Here is a 6,000-nt window from a genome sequence, read left to right on the forward strand (position 1 = left end):
CATGCATTCTAAGATGCACAGTTTTTCACACATAAATGTTCCTCAAATTGGGATGCATCTTGCAGTTGCTTCTGGCCTGGTGATAGTCAAGGAGCTGCCATTGCTCACAGGAGCACCAGCCTATTGTAGCTCTTCATAGGGCATTTTAATTGAGATGTGTGCCTGGTTGTTACCACCCATGTGATCTCCTACGCCGCTGGCAATGTCTTCAGAAAGTGTATACTACGATTTGACATTGACTTTCTACACAATGTCAATGTGTAGGAATTTCAGGAATACCCTGGCCTTATATTTTCCTGTTAACGTATGCACAAGAGTGATATGCAATCTAAAAATAATCTGTGTCTGAAGAAGTCTGAAGGAGCATTTTCAAACTGATTATAAAGAAAAAAGCTTATGCTCGAGTTTAATTAGCAGGTATCTGTTCCCTTTCTTAGTGATACAAAAAATAATGATACATTTTATGATCTTCCATTCTGCATCTTAAACTCAGTATATCCCTGGTGTGTTATCTCAGTCTATGCTCTTCATGCATCAGAGAAGGGTTGTGAAATGAAGCAGAATTCTGACTCAAGTAAGGTGAGCTGAAAAAGGGAGCTTTGCTTTAGAAACTTTTGAGGTTACTTCTCATGCCCTGGTGCTTATACAGAAGACAACAACAAAAAAATCATGTCAGAGAAAAACAAGTTGCGTTACACAAGATTCAAGTGGTATTCAGTTTTCAGAGTGCTGGCAAACAGCCTGGAAACAGCTCTATAAGCTCCTGGAATCCTCCAGAGGACTGCAGAACTCCATAAACCATATGCTGACATCATCCCTGTCTGGGTATAGACAGGACCAGCAGCCACCCAGGAATGGCCTTAAAGAATCCCTAATGAATTAATCATCATAAACCAGCTTGGGAGCAGGAGAACATGCTCATGCCGTCAGTCTGCCTTTGCCCAGGAGTTCCACCTCCCATTCACCAATTAACTTTACAGTTGCATCTGCCTTTCCCGCCAAGATCTCCCATAAAGGAATTTATCACCTTCTGTTCTGCTTTTCTTCCCAAATGTGAATCAGAAACCAACAGCACTATTTAAAAAGGCACTTTCAGCAAATCCAATTATGCCCCCAAGCACCTTTACACAGAATAAGTGAACTCTTCTGCCTTGCCTTTTGTGGCTTTATTAAACCCTGCTGGCCCAGAAGCTCACTGCTAGCTTGGGCCAATAATAATAAGAAACACTTGTTTATGTGCCAGGTACTGTTCTAAGGGTTTCATATATATTAACTCATTTCATCCTCATGACAATCCTTTGAGATCAGTACTGTTATTATCCCACGTTACAGATAAGGAAACTGAGGCACAGAGAAGTTAAGAAACTTGCCCAGGGTCACACAGCTCCAGGAAGATGAGATGAGGGCTGAACCCAGGCAATCTGGCTCCAGAGTCCATGCTTGTAACCACTCTACATTCTCCACAATGAAGAAAGATGGTCAGACATTTTACTTTGCCTTTTACTAAGTAAAGATGTGAAAGTTAGCTGGTCCTGTGGCATTCACATCTTTAATCAGTCTTACTTGGAACTCAGTATATATAAAGGATCCGATCAGAGATGTCTCGTTTGAAATGGGGGTAAGGGCCTGCAGGCATTGCGCCTGTATGGCCTTCCTGCTGAACCCCTGCGATGGCCTTGGGCATTTCCTCGGACACCAGAGGCTTCTGGAAATCACAACTGGGAAACCTCCACCTGCGTGTCTCTTCTTATTGATGAGTTACCCGAGATCTCGGAGCAGCCAGAGTTCCCAAGGCTGCAGAGCTCAGCAAGGGCAGAGCTGCCGGCAAAGCCCAGCTTCCCTGACGCTCCACCAGATTCTGGCTCCCTGGCCCCGCCCCAGCATGCTGCCTCTGCAGGTCAGTTAGCGCGTGCAACACTGCGCTTATTGAAGACAAACAAATGTGCTCATCGCATTGAGTTCAAGTGCGAATGATGTGATCTTTCTGCTCCTGCTTAGCAAACCTTTCTCTGGAAAGATCTAGGGCAGACACCGCAGAGCTTTAAACATCGACTTCCAGAGAGCAGAGGTGGGTTTACTGGGAAGCCCTCAAAATCAGACCTGCAGCAGTTCCGATTAATCTCAGTTAGTCTCATCTTCCGGGGAGTTTCCGCTATCACTATTATTTCATCCCTGGATATTGTTTGGAAGCCTGTCCTTCTAACCTATCCCTAGTAAGATAGGGGCTAGAACACTTAAACCACCTGAGAAATTTGGAAGGGCTCATGCAAGTTGGTAATATCTCTTTTTTTCTGGAGTATAAATTTCCAACTTCTTCTGTATGGATCACTTTGTATTTGCAGAGAGCCCACAAAGCATCATTGTTTTTGAAAGCATTGCCTCTTGAAAATAAATCTGTGTCCCTTCCCTCACAGCAGGCGCTATCAAGACCTTTTCTGAGGGCTCAAACCAGACAGATGGAGTAAGTGGCCATGAAGTAATACTAACTTACAATTACTGCTCTGTATTTTTAAGTTAATAAATAAATAATTCTTCAATTGCAACACTTTCCTTTGTGTTAACTGAACTCTTACACATGGCGTACACCCACGGTGATATTAGGAGTAATATCTCCCAAGCATATTACAAATAATATCACAGGGTGTACACATATGGTGTACACCCACTGTGATATGCACACGCACTGTGATATTAGGAGTAATATCCCTGGGATATTACGAATAATGTCACAGGGTGGACACATATGGTGTACACCCACTGTGATATTAGGAGTAATATCTCCCTAAGATATTACGAATAATACCACAGGCTGTACATCCACTGTAATATTAGGAGTAATCTCTCCCTAGTATATTATGATATTATGCACTCACTGTGACATTAGAAGTAATATCTCCTTAGGATATTACAGATAATATCACAGGGTGTACACCCACTGTGATATTAGGGGTACTATCTCCCTAGGATATTACAAATAGTATCACAGGGTGTACAGCCACTGTGATATTAGGAGTTATATCTTCCTAAAGTCTTATGAATTATATCACAGGGTATACACACATGGTATACATCCACTGTGATATTAGGAATAATATCTCCCTACAATATTACAGATAATATAACAGTGGGTGTACACCTGTGATACACACATGATGTACACCCACTGTGATATTAGAAGTAATATCTCCCTAGGATATTACAAATAATATCACGAGGTGTACACCAACTGTGATATTAGCAGTAATATCTCCCTAGGATAGTAAGAATAATATCACAGGGTGTACACCCACTGTGATATTAGGAGTAATACCTCCCTAGGACAGTATAAATAATATTACAGGGTGTACACTCTCTGTGATATTATGAGTAATATCTCCCTAGGATATTACTCCTTGTATCACAGGGTGTACAGCCACTGTGATATTAGGAGAAATATTGCCCTAGGATATTACGAATAATATCACAGGGTGTACACCCACTGGGATATTATGAGTAATATCTCCCTAGAATATTATGAACAATATCACAGGTTGTACATGCACTGTGATATTAGGAGTAATATCTCCCTAGAATATTATGAATAATAACACAGAGTGTACACCCACTGTGATATTAGGGGTAATATATTCCTAGTATATTACGAATGATATCACAAGGTATACACCCACTGTGATATTAGGAGTAGTATCTTCCTAGGATATTATGAATAATATCTCCCTAGGATATTATGTATAATATCACAGGGTATACACCCACTGAGATATGAGGAGTAATATCTCCCTAGGATATTACGAATAATATCATATGGTATACACCCACTGTGGTCGTAGTAATATCATCTCCCTAGGATATTACAAATAATATCACAGGGTGCACACAAACTGTGATATTAGAAGTAATATCATCTCCCTAAGATATAACAAATAATATCACAGTGGGTGTACATACCTGGTATACACCCACTGTGATATTATCTCCCTAGGAGTAATATCATCTCCCTAGGATATTACAAATAATATCACAGGGTGCACACAAACTGTGATATTGGAAGTAATATCATCTCCCTAAGATATAACAAATAATATCACAGTGGGTGTACATACCTGGTATACACCCACTGTGATATTATCTCCCTAGGAGTAATATCATCTCCCTAGGATATTACAAATAATATCACAGGGTGCACACAAACTGTGATATTGGAAGTAATATCATCTCCCTAAGATATAACAAATAATATCACAGTGGGTGTACATACCTGGTATACACCCACTGTGATATTATCTCCCTAGGAGTAATATCATCTCCCTAGGATATTACAAATAATATCACAGGGTGCACACAAACTGTGATATTAGAAGTAATATCATCTCCCTAAGATATAACAAATAATATCACAGTGGGTGTACATACCTGGTATACACCCACTGTGATATTATCTCCCTAGGAGTAATATCATCTCCCTAGGATATTACAAATAATATCACAGGGTGCACACAAACTGTGATATTGGAAGTAATATCATCTCCCTAAGATATAACAAATAATATCACAGTGGGTGTACATACCTGGTATACACCCACTGTGATATTATCTCCCTAGGAGTAATATCATCTCCCTAGGATATTACAAATAATATCACAGGGTGCACACAAACTGTGATATTGGAAGTAATATCATCTCCCTAAGATATAACAAATAATATCACAGTGGGTGTACATACCTGGTATACACCCACTGTGATATTATCTCCCTAGGAGTAATATCATCTCCCTAGGATATTACAAATAATATCACAGGGTGCACACAAACTGTGATATTGGAAGTAATATCATCTCCCTAAGATATAACAAATAATATCACAGTGGGTGTACATACCTGGTATACACCCACTGTGATATTATCTCCCTAGGAGTAATATCATCTCCCTAGGATATTACAAATAATATCACAGGGTGTACACAAACTGTGATATTGGAAGTAATATCATCTCCCTAAGATATAACAAATAATATCACAGTGGGTGTACATACCTGGTATACACCCACTGTGATATTATCTCCCTAGGAGTAATATCATCTCCCTAGGATATTACAAATAATATCACAGGGTGCACACAAACTGTGATATTGGAAGTAATATCATCTCCCTAAGATATAACAAATAATATCACAGTGGGTGTACATACCTGGTATACACCCACTGTGATATTATCTCCCTAGGAGTAATATCATCTCCCTAGGATATTACAAATAATATCACAGGGTGCACACAAACTGTGATATTGGAAGTAATATCATCTCCCTAAGATATAACAAATAATATCACAGTGGGTGTACATACCTGGTATACACCCACTGTGATATTATCTCCCTAGGAGTAATATCATCTCCCTAGGATATTACAAATAATATCACAGGGTGCACACAAACTGTGATATTGGAAGTAATATCATCTCCCTAAGATATAACAAATAATATCACAGTGGGTGTACATACCTGGTATACACCCACTGTGATATTATCTCCCTAGGAGTAATATCATCTCCCTAGGATATTACAAATAATATCACAGGGTGTACACAAACTGTGATATTGGAAGTAATATCATCTCCCTAAGATATAACAAATAATATCACAGTGGGTGTACATACCTGGTATACACCCACTGTGATATTATCTCCCTAGGAGTAATATCATCTCCCTAGGATATTACAAATAATATCACAGGGTGTACACAAACTGTGATATTGGAAGTAATATCATCTCCCTAAGATATAACAAATAATATCACAGTGGGTGTACATACCTGGTATACACCCACTGTGATATTATCTCCCTAGGAGTAATATCATCTCCCTAGGATATTACAAATAATATCACAGGGTGCACACAAACTGTGATATTGGAAGTAATATCATCTCCCTAAGATATAACAAATAATATCACAGTGGGTGTACATACCTGGTATACACCCACTGTGATATTATCTCCCTAGGAG

Source organism: Pongo pygmaeus, chromosome 3 (assembly GCF_028885625.2).
Source record: "Pongo pygmaeus isolate AG05252 chromosome 3, NHGRI_mPonPyg2-v2.0_pri, whole genome shotgun sequence".
Taxonomy (NCBI): domain Eukaryota; kingdom Metazoa; phylum Chordata; class Mammalia; order Primates; family Hominidae; genus Pongo; species Pongo pygmaeus.